The sequence below is a fragment of the Epinephelus lanceolatus genome, chromosome 7 (genome assembly GCF_041903045.1).
Source record: "Epinephelus lanceolatus isolate andai-2023 chromosome 7, ASM4190304v1, whole genome shotgun sequence".
Lineage (NCBI taxonomy): Eukaryota > Metazoa > Chordata > Actinopteri > Perciformes > Serranidae > Epinephelus > Epinephelus lanceolatus.
This window is the reverse complement of record NC_135740.1, coordinates 41,936,124-41,954,004: the sequence shown is the minus strand read 5'-3', so window position 1 is coordinate 41,954,004 and position 17,881 is coordinate 41,936,124. Positions and strand designations below refer to the sequence as shown.

General features: G+C 42.5%; 1 protein-coding gene across 4 annotated transcripts in view; it reads left to right on the top strand.

Annotated features, from left to right (window-relative positions):
• Nucleotides 1-17,881, top strand: part of cplx2b (complexin 2b) — a 100,875-nt gene that overhangs the window by 63,475 nt on the left and 19,519 nt on the right. The window lies entirely within an intron of this gene.

The window sequence follows — 17,881 nt, the reverse complement described above, 5'->3', positions numbered from 1 at the left end:
AAAAGATCATTGTCAGTCGACTGACGTGACCAGTGAGTGACGTGACAAAATAACCCAATGCTGACACAAACACCAGTCCCCTGAGTCAAAGTAGGATCCCCCAAATTGGACTTTTGCACTCTTTATACTACAGCTGTGGCTCCGCAGGTGGAGCAGATTCATCCCCAGATTCATATTCCCACATTTCGAAGTATCATTGGGCAAGATACTGACCCCCAAATTGCTCCCAATGGCCGTTCCCTCGATGTGTGAGTGCATTTAAATGAAAAGCAGGTGGCACCTTGTATGGTACCAGTGTGTGACATGTAGTGTGGAAGCACTTTGAGTGTTCGTAAGACAAGAAGGCGCTAAACAAGTGCAGGTGCAGGTCCAACTATTGCCTTAACCTTCTAATAATGACATGGATTGGTTTACATTGGAGCTGGTCAAAAGCCCGGTGCATCCAATACAGATGCTAAAGCCTGCTTTGGGTAAGGGTTAGAGAGTCAGATACAGGTATCCATATCTGACATCCAGGGCCACAAGTGGTGGTTTTGTTTTGGGGTTTTTGACCCTCTGGAAGTGAGACCAAGTTTTTCAGGGGCATGCATTGTATTGCTTGGTTGTCTACAGCTGCTATTTCTTTTACACATGGAGCAGATAAAACAGCTATTTTTGGGCACAGTGCACAGTAAATGACCAAACACACAAAGTGTTAAAGGAACAGCATGAAGTTACATCAAGGTTAAGAAAAGGACAGTGAACATTATCATATAAAAATGTGAAGATAGCTAAATGTTTCCTAAAGTAAACTGGTATATTATTTTTAATGTTCAGGGAAAAAAAGGTTGTAATACACCAGGAATGGACACCGTGGAAACGCCATTTATGGTCAGTTTCTTTTGGCTTTTTTTCAGACTGATGTCATATGAATTACTTCCAAGGTTATACACAGTCAGGGATCACTAGCCTGATGGAGCTCATTAAACTGTCAAGACAGATGCAGCTGGTTTAAACACTGAGGGAAAATGACAGGTGAAAGAAGGTATTTTATCCCCGCATACAAACTAAAATAAATACAAACTCTGACCAGGAAAATGACTGTTACATCAGAATGGGATCATTGAGGGTTGTAATTTAAATAATAACCTATAAAACAGCACAATCCCTTTCATTAGTGCATATTAAACCCAAACGTCTGCCCTTGAATGTACAGAGACTTTGCACAACTCTTCATTATGTTGAGAAAGTCTGCATTAATACCTCGGTCTCTCACAGAGGTGTTTAATGAGCCGTCTCGCAGGTTATTTTTAGATATTTCCTTTAATGTAAGCACACACAGGGATCAGAAAACCAGACATTGCTGTAAAGAAAAATCCTTGGTGGAGGAATATGCCTTCAAAGTATCGTCTGATATCTTATTGATCCCTGTAGGGGAAAAAATACAATCTTCTTTCCCAGACATGGTGGTCAGGGTCAGCCATAACAGGCCTGTGTTTTATAGAGCAGAGACCTTGAAGCAGTCAGGTGTTCAGTAATCTTCTCAAGGACAATGCAGCAGTGCCATGACTGAGGTGAAACCTCTGAATCAATAACCTCAGCACAGCCATTCAGTTCCATGTGTTGTATAAGCATGTATGCACCAACACAAGTCCAAGATTCTTAATTTAGTATGCCCAAGCGCGGATCATTTTATGTTCATTAAACATCAATGCAGTAGACCTACAGTATAATGTATATGTAGAAGTCAACAAAGCATGCATGACATCTTTATCTTATTCGCAGTTTTTGATCTGGCAGTTTCTGCATTTAGCTCTTTCTACCTGAAATGGGTGACAGTACACGTAATGCACCACCATCAAATTGCAAAATTCAAAAGTAAAGTATGCAGGAATCTTATGTTTCTGTTTGTAAACTGTATCGCCAGCAAAAATAAAAGTGAAAGCCAAATCCACATTATTTTTTGTGTCCACAAAGTTCATAGCTTCAACTTGGATGCTGGCATCTGGACGCTACCTTTTTATATGAGTCCCATCCTAAGCTGCGCACTGTGCCCAGAAACAAATGAACAAAGCAAAACAAGAAGACAATAGGAAAATACAGGCAGAGGATGGGTCTCTGCAGATAAATACAGTGTCCGAAACTTCTAGCGGATCATAAGTAAGCGACAACCTACAGGGCTGAAAAATGAAATCAATGCAGAAGTGCCAAAAACTGCAGTTCCTCTCATGGCCACTTGAGGCTGGCTGCAGAAGCGAGTCAATCCCCAAAAGACTCCCATCTTAAAACGCCAAACTTTACAGCAGAAATAAACATGTTTACAATCTGGTATTAAAACAGTATTATTTTTTATAGCTGATTTCAACATTCATGACAACTGTCATGTTATCAAATGTTTGATAACTCACCCATTTAAATTTTATTAAGGCTCATAGTTACGCATAATTGAGGGTGGGCCACTTTGAGTGACAAACTGTGGAGAGTGTCCTTGACTTCTCATGCCAGAATTCCACTGGATGCGTGTCTGTTGCGGAACGGCTGCGCTGGTTATCCGCTGCGTGCTCCACCGTCCGTCAACATCCACCGGCTGCGTTTGCTGTGCGGAGCGGTGCAGCTCCGCCGGACAGCGGGAGTCACGAGGACCCACGATATCTTGCGAATTCACACATAATCGCGCGATATAACAAGATGTAGTTTCTATAAACAGAACCACAAAACCAGAGGAGTGTAGGAAGACATCTGGGTGCACCTCCATGATTAACATCTCCTCGTCCATGGTGTCAACGGGGTGAAATGACATCTGAAAACCTGTTGACTTCAGGCCTGCCTCCACCCATTATGACGTTTTCAAGGTGTAGTGCAGGGAAATATTATCCACTGTCAACACTGTGTATTTTATTTTGAAAATTAATCAGATGTTTTATTTTGTTTCTGTGCACGTCTTCCTGCCCCGCACGATCTGCTCTGTGCTGAATTGCTGCGTTGTGCTTCGGCGTCCGGCAAAAAAAGAAGTCCTGCGTATCTGTTGCGGAGGGCTCCAGAGTGCCGCAGCTGTGGCGGAGCCGGAACGCAGCACAGCCGCAGCTGGACGCACGCACATTGACTAGAATTGAAACGTATCGGAGCACAGATGCAACCCACACACATCTGGTAGAATTTGGGGGTCAGTCAGATCCACCCCTTGGACTGCCATGGCTCCAGCCTCTGGCCTAAATTATGGTCGCTTCTGGCTCCATAAAGCCAAGATGCCAACAGCCTTTGCCGAACTCTCCATTGGTACAAACCACTTGGTGACATCAAAGTGGTCAAAAGTGATGATTGAGAGGGATTACTTCTGTATGAGCCCATACGTTGATTTTCAAAGTACAGTTTGAATACAAGAAACACCCCTTGACCTTTGTGTTGTTTAATTGCTCCTTTAAACCAGCAAAACAACACTTCTAGTGATTTTAGATCAGTGACTGTAAAGTGACAATGGAACATCATGGCCTAATGCCAAAAAAAGGATGTGATTAACATGTTACTTGATGTTTATTTCACCAAGACTGATTGAATAAAAAGCAAAAGCAGTCCCAGTTTTGCACCTTTCCTGAAAACTGTACTTTAAATATCATATTTGCTGTGTTCCCTCCCCCTGACTCTGTGGTGGGTTGAGTCCTTTGTGTCGCCGGTGGAGGGTTATCCTGCCGCAGTGTCACCTCCATGACTCATTACTGCAGTGACTCCAGAGTAATTGCTTATGAAGTTCTGCGATTGCTGTCTTTGATCTCTGGCACGCGACCAAACGTGCCACCCCGAGCTGTCGTGGGTTGTTAGAGCATGCTCCAGATACAGTGGTGCTTATCTGAAGGGCCAGAAGAAGCCATCAGACCTCCTTTCCATGCAAAGCCAGTTATCATATAATGAGCTAATGATCATCATGATGAAAGTGACTGCTTAAGTGATATTATCCTGTCGAAATCGTATTCCAGCGGACAGGAAATGATTGCATTTTGTTGTATTTTTGCCGTGAAGTATTGTAGTATTTAATGAAGTCTGTCAGGGCATGATTTATGAAGAAGGATTATTCTGGGATTTTAACTTCATCAGACGTCATTCTTTGATACATTGGTTGTCTTATTTTGAGTGATCTGATCATATATTGTCTTTTATTTTACAATGTAATGTACATTGTGATTTATTTACTCATTTTAATGATTGATAGTGTCATTCATCTCGTCAAATGTGCTTCGTCTGCACACAAGTAAAAGTGTGTTGTGGTGACCTGCACCCACACTGCACTGTGTGTGGATGGATGGTTTGCCTCGGCCTTGATGCATACTTCAGAGGTGATAAATGTGTCCTGTCCCTGCTCGCTCATCGCCAAGGCCAGACTCTGTGGGGCTGTCTCCCAATGATAATGGTTGCAAACGGGTGATAAAGCACAAGAATGATGTACCTCAAGCCTCCATTTCCCATGTACCCCAGAGATTTACTGGGGTATGATACGGAGGCTGGCACATCTCTTCAGTGTCCTCTTTAAATTTTACTTCCAGCACATGAAAAATCATTCTGCATCCCTGTCCGCCTCGCCAAATACTTCAACTACTGACATGCTTCCTGTATTTCAATTTTCCCTGCTGCTGATGTTCTCACTCAGTTTTGCACCTACACATCCAGTGGACAATTGGTGCCTTTAATACTGTTTCCAATATTTGTCTTGATCCAAAGAAGATGATACAGGCAGTATATTTCCATTTCCATTTACATGAAGGAACTAGGAAATTATATTTGAGACTGAGTCTGGAATTGTGTCAAAAAAGACCACTGTTTTAGACAAATAGCAAAACCAGTTATTTTCTAGTGAGTCATTGTTGCATTTCCAGTGGTTTTCTAACCACCGAACATGGGTGTAAAGTGACCTGGTGCTGTGTTTCGTACAGCTTTTTGGCCCCAAACCATAGCTGTTTTTTATCTGCCAGGACAGTGCCACGGAAAGTGATTGTTGTTTATGGAGACATCACTACATTTCCTGTTGGATTGTGCCCCAGCAATCAGGTATTTCAAGCAAAAATATGATCTTTACCTAACCCAACACATTCTCACTCCGACCTCGACAAATATCGACATTTGGTCATGGACTTTCGACGTCCAGATATGACATGCAAGGTACCCTGGGTGTGTTCGTTGTTGACGTTCTGGGACACTGTGTCAAGTCCTGCCTGTTATATGTATTTTCTTCTCTCAAAATACACTTCTGTTTTCACAGGAAATTTACCGTTTACATACAGTCTCTTTCAGAATAAGCGCACTATGTAGATACAACGCCATCCATTGACTTTTTTTTCCGTCAACGACAAAAGCACGTGATTGGGTTTAGGAAGAAAGAACAGGAGACAGTACATCAAGTGGGACACTTCAAAAAATGACTGAACCCAAATGAAAGGAGGCTGGAGCACTCGATAAAATTGCAGAGCTTTTAATAAGGTGCAAAGAGACTGACGTTTCGACGCTACTGCGTCTTCTTCAGAGTCAAACAGGTATTGGTAGAAAAGTGGCAGTTAAATACCCACATCCTGAAACTCAAACAGTATCTCATTGGTAAATGAGGATGAGGGAGAAATTAACCAATCCTGTTGAGGCACTCATCAAAAACAGGGTGTAAAGAATCAGCAATCCATAAACAGAAAACACTCCCCCTAAGAATGATGAAGATGAGAGGAAAAAAAAAAAGAAAGAAAAATATATATAATTATAATAATAATACTAATATTAAATAAATAAAATATAGAAATAATAATAATAATAAAATAATGAGAAAAGAGAGAAAGAAAAAAAAAACTAATAGAGAAACTAATCTTACTAATCTCTCCTGGGTGAAAGTCAGTGTTTGTTGGGCCCATGCACCACCCCTCTCGTCCACCCTATTCGGACTTTTGTCAAATCAAATCAACTTTATTTATATGGCACTTTTCATACGACAGTAATACGAAGTGCCTCACAGAGGTTAAAAACAACAAAGAACCAAAACAGAAACAAAAAAGATCCCACCCCACGTAGAGATACATAAGCATACACAAAAAAAGGTGGAAAAAGCCACCTCTGGGGGCCGTCCACACTGAGAGGGCCCACGGCCACAGGGAGCGCCGCTGCAGAGACCACCCCGACCCGGGCAGACAGGAGGCTCCGCACCGAGGTGCAGTGCCCTTCAGCCACCCAGGTCAGAGCTGTCCACGGGACAGCACCCCCATCAGTAGACCAGGAACAACTCAGTGTGGTAGGCCCCCATGAGGAAACACTGGAGCTAAAAACAGACTAAAATAGTAAGATAGGATAAAAGGTATGACATGAACCAAATAAACAAAAAGCTATTTAGCTCATAAAATTAAGTTAATAGCTAGGTAAGAATGATCTAAAACAGAGACATAAAATGCATCAAAACTAAAACCTATAACTAAAATAACAAAAGATAAAGATTAAATGAGATAAGAACATAAAAAGAGAAAGGGTAAGAGCATTTAAAAATAAATAAATAGATAAATCGGTTAAAAGCCTGATAAAAGGAATTTAAAATATGTTTAAAATTTTGTCACCCTAAGTTTTGTTCTTGTCCCACCACGTTCCCCCTGATGCCGCTGGCTGCCGTTAAACTATAACGACATGTTTTTTTGTCGGTGTTTGACGCTGGAAGTCACTGTCCAAGTGCTGGATTTCGACGGCTTCGGAGTGAGACTGGGTTGCCTAACCATAACCAAGTAGTTTTTGTGCCTCAACTTAACCCCATGTTCAACACAGCGTTGTTGAAATGTAAAGTTTCAAATTATCTGCTACATGAAAAAGTATCCGTGCTTTGCAGAAACGCACAATGACATCATTTTTTTTCTGGCGATTGGGTTGACTGCGGCTCATATTTTTCAAAATAATGTAACATCATTTCAAAGATAAACAATTGTTTTGACAAGAAGAAGATATACTTACACACAGGTCTGAAATACACACACATGCACAAACGGGACCTATACATGCATCAGATGAAGAGACGTCAGAGCGAGGGGGCTGCCTTGGACAGGTGCCCACAGCAGTTAGGGGTTCAGTGCTCTGCTCAAGTGCACTTCAGCAGTGCCCAGGAGGTGAACTGGCACCTCTCCAGCTACCAGTCCATGCGCCGTACTTGTTCCGTACGGAGACTTGAACTGAGGCTCCTGCGGTTCCCAGGCCAAGTCCCTATGAGCTATTGCTGCTGAGGCAACATGCAAGGAGAGACATTTACTAAGAGTAAATGTATGCTGCCTTTTGTAGTGTTCTATTGTTATTTTGTCATGTTAGCCACATGGACAGCTTAGGTCACGACACTGGCAGCAGCTCAGTTCACCAATCAGGACATTTTTAAAACAAACACAGCGACACTTGAGCCACTGAAGACACCCTCTTAACAACACAAGCGTACAACGAATGAAAGGGAAGGGCTCAAGGACACTTTAGAGCAGATTGAACTTGGCACCATTTGGCTATTAAATAATCTTTCCCTGGTCAGCCTGTCACTCTTGGCGATATAAAAGCAATTTTCAGTACTGAACAGGGCTTTCTCCTCATCTCTTACCTAAAGTGTTGTTCCAGCTCTCAAAGGACAACTGTGTTCCAAAAACCAAACCAGTCTCCCTGATTGAGTCAATACTTGTCAAGGAGCGGCACAGACAGCTCAGTGTGAAAAGTGACTCAGTGTTACTTTTCAGAAGAGTTTTTTTTTCTCATCTTTTCAAGGTCTGACATAGAGAAAACTTTGTGTAGGAGTTGAAACACAGCCACAGATCTTTACAGCATCACGATGCAACCATGACATCTGCGTGACCTTTAAGAAGTTGGCGAGATGTGGATGTGAACGTGTTTTTGTCGCTTTATAAACACCCACGCTGATACCTGAACAGCTTCCTCTACCTTAGCAACATCTTTCCATGCAGTCAAGGCAAATTCAAAAGCAATAAGCTGCACACGAGGTGATCAGATGTGATTGTGTGTGATGATTAAGAGTAAGAAACTATTCATAGCATCCTTGTTACATCTGACGGTGAATGTAATAACTTCCGAGTCGTCTTTGGCCAAGTCACCAGCATTCCCCAGTTGGCAAGAAACTTCAGGCATCTTTATTTAAGTGTTACATCAAAAACAAACTCACGTGAGCATGTGTCAGGCCACATACTGTAGAGCCTCATCTGGTGTTTATCAGGACATTCATTGACCCAAAATGAAGCCACTGAGGCACACTGGCCCAAAAACACTTTCTCGTATGCACAAAAGAGAGATGTAAAACCATGAGCATTGAAGACACCCTACAACAACTCTGATGGAGGCTAAACTAACTGCTGAAATGTCAGAGTTGCGTTTCTATCTGCATCTTTAACCTAAACATAAATCCTGTTTAGCTCTGTTTTGGTCTCCACCAGCTCGTGGAGACCAAAAAATATCTGTTTGCTATTTGTTCCCGCTTCCTCACCAGCTTGTGTTTTGGTGCTTGGCAGTGGACTCTTCCTATTGTCTTTTTAGTGTCTGACCCATCAGAATCTGTGACCCAGCCCCTAAACACTGACGCTACCCACTGAACAGCTCACAAAACTCTTTCAAAAATCTTTTAGGGGAGTTTGGTACAGGGTCACAGAATCTGATGGGTCATAGATGTCAGTGTTGCATCGGATCAGCCAGTCAAACATCCCGGTGCTCATAAACCCACGACTTTTTGCACTCGCTGTTTGAATCAATCTTGAATTGAGTCATGCAAAAGCGCATTTCTCTGACAGCCTGTTATCCCTAAAAACAAGCACTCATTTCTCCGATGTCCACACTCCCTGCAATTAGTTTCTGTTTCACAGTTGTGTTTTAGCCACAGATCCCAAGTTTTATTGATCCTTTGAGGTGTTTGTTGGCGGCGAATCAGACACTAGACCCATTTTCCAGCAGTATTTGAGCCACTGATCTGGGATGTTTTCAGTCACCCTTTGTGGCATTTGACCCACTCAACCCACGTGTTTTTCACCAACTGGTCGCTGCTTTTCAAGCAACTTTTGTGCAACCAAACGTGCCGGTTTAAGCCAAAACATGATCTTTTCCTAACCTAACAAAGTGTTTTTTGTGCCTAAACTTAACTACATATTCTGACACATGTAACATATCCGTTGTTTTTAGAAACATACAATGCAAACATTATTTTCTGGCGATTGGTTAGTCTAACCACAAGGGGCGTGTATTTTCGGAGAAACAAGAATTCAGAGCAATGGGCGTGTTTTTGGGGGAGATAAAAAGCTTTCAGTCCATTGGGACTTTTTTGGACTGATGTGGCTTCGTAGATTTGGGCCATCGGAACAATGGGCAGTCCCTTGAGAGGCTTACACCATATTTTGTGAAAAGTATCAGAACTTAAAGGTTTGAAAGGTTTAATACATCTACACCTATCAGCTCAAAGAAACCGATACTGTGAGAAGAATCTGTCCGCCAATCACTATTGAGACTGATTAGAATAAACAGTAAAAATGCTGTATAACTAAAACAAAGCACCAAAAGTGGTTAAAAAGCTTTGCAGAGCTTTTTTGACACTTACAAAGGACGCTGAGAGCCAGAGGAACACAGCTAATAGCTCTCTCTGTACCCACTCACATTGTTTTCTACCTTACGGTGAGGCTCCCTTGGTGGTCTTTCCACTGTGTTTTGAGACCACCTTCCTCCCAGCCCGGGGCAGGACGCTGATGATGATGGTCTGGACGGCTGGTGTGGGCCCTGGGGACTGAAGCAGGGACCCGCCAGTCGGTAGCTGTGGGACTGCTGAGGGCCGGTGACAGATGGGAGAGCAGGAACACAGAGTCCTTGAGCAGGTCCCGCTGTTTCCTCTCTCTTGCTCTATCGTTTTTTTTCTGCAGCTATCAGTTCTTCCCTGTGGTCCCCACAACACCCTTATATTTCATCTTTCTTGCTTATTTCTCTCAATCTGTTTCTCTTTTTCTCACCCTCTCATAATCTGTCAGTATCTTTGTGTCTTCTCTCTTCCTCTTAACTTTTCCTTGATACAGATCACCATTCTCACCTTCTTTACTTTGTTCCCCTTCACTGTTCTTTCTCTCTGTCCATTATTCCTCTTGTCTCTTTCTTAAATACCACTTCTTCTTCTAAATTTGATGCTCTTTCATCTGTCCTTGTCACAGATTCTCTACTTTAAGTTCATCACTCTCTCTTTCCTTATTTATGCACACTCACTCCCACCAGCACCCCATCGATTGCTCTAATTTGCTGTTGTGGAGTGGAAATAATCTCACTCACTTTCATTCCAGTTGACCTTATTCTTCTGTCCTTGTTTCTCTCCGTCTTCAATTTCAGCCCTCTCCCTCTTTTTTTCTCTCTCCGTCCTTCATCGTGTGCCTTTGGGCTCCACAGGGGACACTTCTCATGTGGTCTCACTCGTCTGCCAGCATGAATAAAAAGCCGACTCAGAGCCCAAATGCACCTGGAGGACACACTCGATTTATACTCTCAGCTCTGACGGCGCACAGCGACCATGCACACCGAGTGTGACACACACATCACACATGCACAGATGCATAGTGGGAATAAAGAGCTGTACATTTTGTCCTCATTTTTTAACACCCAGCAGAGCCTCGGCCACACGCACACATGGCACCACACATACTTCCAGACACTCTCTCCTCATGTTTTCTCACGCTCTCCAAATATAAAGCCAGCATTTTATGTAACTCTGCCTAGTCTAATCCACAGCGTGACCCGACCATCCATAACTTCCACACTTCTCCCTGATCCCTTTTCAATTTCCACTCTTCTTCAAACTAAGCGAAGAGAGCCGTCTCCCACTTCCAAAATTAGCCCTCAGGCCTCAGCTGACCTAAAAAGTCCCTTTAAAGCTGTAATGAGTTACTACAGTTAACTAGCTCTCCACGCTTGTAGCTGTGATGTCACTGATGTTAGGTTTGAACTGTGTAGTAATGGAGTGACTTAAAACATGGCTACTAGTGTGCTTCTGGGAAACTCTCTGTCAGGTTGTCGGTCAGTCAGTTGCCACTTTTATCCAGACTGAAATATATCAAGATCTACTGGATAATTGCCATGAGATTTTATACAGGTGGTGGTTGTTTTTTTTTATTTTTGTCACCAAGAATTGAAAAATATTGAACTTTAGGTAAAACATTGTGCTCGTCATTGTCACTTTTTATCCAGCTATCCAATCACAGTGGAGGAGGGGCAAGACAAATACCACAACGATCATCTGTCATGTGTTACGTGTACAAATGCTGAAGGAGAAATTAATACTGGCAGCCACATAGATCGCCAGGTACATCCTCTATCCTTACCTTAGACTGTAAAAATAATGGATGTAGCCACCATGACTTTGGTGATTGAGCAATGTGACTGTGGTCATCTTCGTTTTTTGAAGCCAAAAGTAACCCATATTTGGGCGACAGGCTGGCGCTGTGGAGGAGCAAGAGGTGGATCTGACTGAGCCAGCCTCGCAGCTTCACACTGGCTTCATTTTTCAGCCCCAGAGGCTGCTGCTTGGCTACTACTCATCTGTATTAGGCTACAGAGACATGACACGTGACATGACAGCATTGGAAATATGCTTTGGTCTTGGGTCTGTGAGGAGCCAATGCAATTGTTGGCACTTCATGTTAGCATCATTTTTAAGCCCTGGAGGTTGTCGCTTGATCCTTATATGCTTTAGCCTTCCCTTTATCCAGAGCAAGTACTCTACTTTGTGCTGACATTTCAATCTTGCAGATATTCTGTGTCATAGTAACCAGACACAACCAAAGCATCTCAGCTGAAAAAAGTGCTCTAGCAATCCCTGTTTGTTTTCAGAAGAGTGCCTGGTGTTTTCAGCTGAGGGGGAGCACTTTGGTGGACACATGGCCTTATGACAATAGCACACGTAACTGTCCAAACAATGAGAATTGGGTCAAGAACATATTAACCAGCTGACAAGAAGATTTAAACCCGAGATTACTGATTACATTTTGACTAAATTGTGCCACTCCTAATGTATACCAACAGAGAGGTTTCTTTCTAGTAAAAATGATCCGAGGTCAAAGGTCCACATGTTAGGTTCTGGGGGATTTCAGTTGCGATAAACAGCTATGACACTTCAGTCACATGATAACAAGTGGTCTTAAGCAGGGAAGATCGTAGATCAAATCTCAAATCAAAGCTGGTCTTTTCCATTAAAGATAATTACCTTCCCTGATCTGTCTCTGACGATCTCTTGTCGCCTGGTTGATTTTTCACCCTCTTCCAGCTCATGCCAAAGACAGTTTTGATCTGGTCTTCACAGACAGGTGATGTTCATTCAGTCTCTTGTTGAAGGTCTTGTTTAAGGCTTATTGAGCACAGCTGTCTTCCCATAGGGTCGTAAATTTGAGGTGTACCAGCACAGATCTTAAGGTGCTGAATGGTTTTATTGTCAGTTTGGTAGGTTTTTGTACTTTGAAGACTTGTTAATAGCTCAGGAAAGTCTCTTTGCCCTCAAACATCACAGATCATATCAGAAAGTAAACTGTATTTCGGCTTGCTGGGTTCAGATTCATCATGTCTCATCGGAGAAATTTTAAAAACCTAGTATAATCTTCAATTTGCGGTTGCCTTTTGCTACCGTAAGCAATCAACAAGTTGCCCTGTTCTGTTCTCACAGTGGTGAAGGATGAGTTATTCATTGTGCTTTCTAATTAAGTACTTTGGGCCATGTTTCTGTGTTTTTCTAAAGTAGCTGAGGCTCTCAGCTCTTCCTCTGGAGCTTTCTCGCTTTGCTCACCGTTCCCAGACTCCACAGCTGGCAGCGTTTGATGACACTAAGGCTTATGGGAACGACAACTGTCTCAGGCTCCTACACAGCAACTTTGTCACAATCAGACGAGCTAATTAGCCTTGAGCATCGAGATTAGTCATGTGGAGGAGGCTTGGGAGAGGCGCAGCAACATGTGAAATACAAGAGATAAAGTGGCATCAGTTGCAAAGAAGTTAAAGTCATTGGCAGTGGACTCGAGATAAAAGGTGTATCCGATATGTTATATAATTGTAACAAAGCAAGATTAACAGATTAAGTTGCTCCTAATGTTAAAAGTAGTACAGTATATCTTTATTCTAAAGCAGTCACAGGACAAATTAATATCCCAGTATCAGCGTCAGTTTTAATTAGGAGGTAAGAATAGATGATGCTTAAACCTTGTGTGAGCTTAGGCTTTATGAGGTACATCTTCCTACTCTCTTGTCTCTTCTTCTCGTGTGGTGCTATTTTTATATTCAATCTGCAGACTCTAAAGTTTAACAAGTTTTAATTTCGAAAGTTTCTCTGTTCAGCTCGGCCAAAGGAGAATTTATTAACCCTGAAGTGATGAGGGATATTCTCCATCAGAGTCTACTCAGCCTCTGTTAAGAGCTGGAAAACCTCCTCAAGCTAAGAAGAAAGAAAGAAAGCTGAGGGAAAGTTTATGGACCGATTCAGTTTGGTTTGGCCTCCGGGCAATTACAGCACAGAAAGACAGCAGGAAATATTCTTATGGGTGTTACTGCAAGAAGGCAACTCCACAAGGTTCTGCTTAATGAATGTGAACAAACTAATTAACAGTGAAACCCCAGTGTTTATGGTCCCTGAAAGGAAGCTCTTAACTTGCCCTCAGAACATCTGAATCCTTGGCCTTGGCAATGGCTTCTGTTTTTCTTTCACTATGAAAGAAAAATGAAGAAACTCACAAGGAATCAATCACGCCTTTTAAAGTCACCTCACAGTCTTTATCTCTGGATGGAGCAATGCGATCTCACAGAAATACTCAAAATGACCACGACCTCGAATACTCCATTTTGTGGTGGCAGCACAGTTTGGTTTAGTCACCAAAAACTACTAGATAAGGTATAGAAAAAGGTCATGTTTTCGGTTACAATAACTACCTTTCTTACATACAGGACATAAGCGTTAAGTGACGAAATGTGTCAAGTAACAAGAGGTAAATATGTAAAGATCTTAAGTAGCCTATGTTAAGTTGAAATAACTGACTTTTAGTTTCACTTGTGATATGAACTGTGGTCTCCCAGGTGAAAGTCCAGTGTTTGTTTGATTCGTCCACCACTCCCACCTTTTTCCTGTGCAGACTTTCTCGCTCTTCATCCTACCTGTGGGGTCTTAACCACTGTCCATTACGTGACGTTGTTGAACCTGAGACTTTGTGTGCCCACAATGACAATTGACTTTGCATTCGTACTGTTTCCACAGTGCTGGTACGTAATAGCATATGCCATCACCCTATGACGTTGCGGCTGATGCCATCCTCTGCTTGGAGGGTAAGGAGCTCCCAAATCTCATTGTTTTCCCAGTTTAAGGACATCTTCAGCTGTTCTTCTTCTTCTTTGAGTTAGCTGCTAGCTGCTACCAGCTACTTTTTTAAATCTCGGTGGGTTGCACGCATAACACGTCATCAAAACATCACACCTGGTGCCACCCATGATCCCATCTTGCCAGGTGTCCCGTTTATACAGACATTGTTGAAGTGCTGTAATACCTCTGTTCCTGGCCCGGATGTGAGACAACTCTTTCCCCACATTCAGGAATTGCACCTTTTATACAGAGCTGTAAGGTGGCATAATGGTGCGATATTCTCGCCTTAAACAGGCTGTGTAAATGTGCCGTCTGTCTATTAGACCAGGCCGGGATGGTGTTTGGTCATGATACTATATGGAAAGTTTTTTGTTTGTTTTTTTTCCAATGTCAAGAATGAAATTTGATGTTCAAGATATTTGATGACTTTATACATTCAGTGGTTGAGATTGAGATTTGTGAGAAAAAGTATTACACATATTCTACTGATTGGTTAGACAGTAAATTCACTGGCTGCATTTCATTTAGACCGGATGAACTTGTAACTCCAGACTAATGACCCCTTCATGTATCTGTATGTTTCTTATATTCTACACGTTACACTGACATGAAAAAGCCTTGAGATAATGAGCATTATGCGTGCTTAACATGCCAACATGTCGTGTGCTCAGCGCTCACAGGATTTAATGAAAAAATAGGAAACATCAACATTTCTGTTCATTAATTAACAGTCACCCAGCTCTGTATGACTAAGGACCGGGGCTTGTCCTGGTCTGTCAACACAGCAAGTTCCAACTGCAGCCAAGAACCTCAAGGTCATTGCTGTCTCATCAATTTCACGGCTGAAGCAGATGGCTGTGTCTTTGAGTGGTTCCTGCGGAGAGCCTGCGAGGCTTAGCATAGCAGACCGGGGCGCTAATAGTGGCAGGAAGTGTGCTGGACTTTGGGAGAGAGCGAGAGAGAGATAGAGAGCCAGGCGTATTTCAGATCTGCCCGGAGTAATCCAGAAGGTCCAGTTCTCATTAAAATCAATTTCCTTTCCTGCGAGGTGGAAATGAGCAGAGAGTGGTGGGTTCAGGTTTTGTCAGGCCACTGTTAGAGCGCTGGCTTGTTTCCAGCCACTGAGCTGGAAAGAAGAGTTAATTCCTCTGGAGTGAGAACACACAGCCAGAACGTCATGTAAAGGTAATGTTCAAAAGCACAGTGGGGGCAGCTCAACACGCAGGATGACGCTGAAGATTAATCTGTGCAACTTCCTGATTTGAACTACGGCCTTTCCAGTTATGAAGATTTACAGGATAATAACAGGACTTGTTTAAAGGCTTTACTGGTGTTAAACTGACGATGTTCTCGCTGCTCAGGGTGTAACGAGAACGTGTTCTGGTAACAGCTCTGCCATGTAACAGTAAAAGCAAAATGGAGCAATGCAGTTAAGATCTATTGTTTAACAAAGATATGAGCACACCTGGGTGTTTCTGTTTGTCCATGTCTGATTGACTTTTCCCATTATCATTTACAAAAGAATGCCTTATAATATTGTTCAACCATTTAAATAAAGCATCAAGGTCACAATAGAGGTAATAAGAGAGTCTGTGTTTCGAAGGACTGTTTTCCGAAGACGTGAATCTTTTCTTGAGTGTGTGACAGGAACTGACAAAACAAAATGTTTACTGTGAAGGACGATCCATCTCTCTCTGTAGATGTTGTTGTTTTCACGTTGTACAAGAATGAATGGCAGCAAATGGCTTCATCTGGGCGCTGACAGCTCCAACAGTATCAACGCTGTGCATGCACCAGCAGAGGTTTTCATTTAGTTTTTAACGCTTACTCATTTTGAAATTCTCTCTTGTCTACCTCATCTGCACATGGTTGATGGTTCATGTTATGGATTGACTGTGGCAGAGTATGTGCGGATAAGGCAGAGTCATGAATCACTTGCGACCCACAGCAAAGGTCGGATCCCTGGTGTTAACGTTCTGTTCCTTTGACTGCTGACTTTTTGTGTCAGCTTCTTTGTGTCCAGCCCATTGTCAAGGGGCATGACAAAGCATCTGAATTTGATGACATGGGAACGACAATGGGTCAGTATTTCTGTGCCACCTGGAATATGAGAGCCGTTTAATCAGGCACATAATAGGCACATTAACTCTGGAGATGTGTTGCTCAATATTAGGAGAATAAGAAAAAAATATTGTATTATAATAAATATTTCCACCAAACACTTTCTGTAAAGCACCCTTTGAACTGGTACATAACCCCTACAGGCTTGTACCTAAACCACAGATCTGTTTAGGATTTCTAACATGGACAATACTTTTAATGTAGACGTGTGTGTGGATTGTAACAGCTGCGTCATCTCACTGTATCTCCTCTTCACTGGCGATGTAAAGGAAGATTTGCATTTCACTGATCATCCGCAGATGATCAGTGAACCCACGATTTCAGATGGAAGAACAAACAGGCTAGATTGCTTAGAGTCTGTCACAATCCAAGGGACATTCAAAAATAGCAGGTTTCTGCATTGAGTCTTTGTAGAGCACGAGTGACGATTGTCTCTCAAGCAATCACCTGACTGCAGTGTCTCCAGTGTTTAATATCAGATCAGTGTGCGAGGTACCTCAACAGAGGGATAGAATGGTTCTATTGGTACCATCAAAAGCAACAGTTCTCTTGTGTAAAGAACTGAACCGAACTGAACCAGGCTGCTTTGTGGAAAATGAGGCTAATGAAGCGTGTTATTTCATGCCCAGAGCACACACCAGATGCTCTACACAGACAGAAGAAGAAGTCAAGATACAGTATGATGTCAGCGTCTGAGACAGCTTTGCCAGTGCCTGCGGGCGTTTTCATAAACCAGTCTTCATCTAGTAGCAAAAATTACTTTTTTGCATCTTTCTAGACTCTTTGACCATCCTCGACAAAATCCTATTTACATGAATTCTGACCCAGAGCAAGTAAGAGTCAGTGCATTGGTAGGAAATATCAAAGTCACTAGCATTAGAAGTAATCGAGTAAGCAGCACAGAAGTCAGGACATAATATCATGTATATTTTTGCTTGATCTCTTGTTCAGCATATCTAACAAGTACAAAGAGGAGATGTGATCAGTGGCAGACTGAGCCCCAGTGTCTGTTTATCATGGTCCTTTGAACAGCACTTGAAGCCTTTGTTCTCAGGTCTTGACCCACAGTCTGAGTGGACGCTTTGCATGCGGATGTAAATTCCTGTTGGAGATAGCAAAGGCCAAAGCGAGCGGCACAGAGGCAATCAAGAGAATTGCTAATAATTTATCGCAGTGTCTTTTATCTCAGGCTCTTGTTCGTGGCGCTCACCTCTTGTTCCAGCTATTGTCACACTTGACACAAAGACACTCTTGTCTTTGGTTCAGTAGAGGGCAGATTGTGCTGCTCTTGCACTGGCCTGAAAGAGGATTGAAACACAAGGCAATGTCTATTGAATTATCCAAATCTTAGATGTGCCACTGTGCACAGCAAATGCTTAGCAACAGCAGATTGCTGGGATCTATTATGTGCAATTACTGTCAATTGCCAGTGTCACTGGTTAAAAG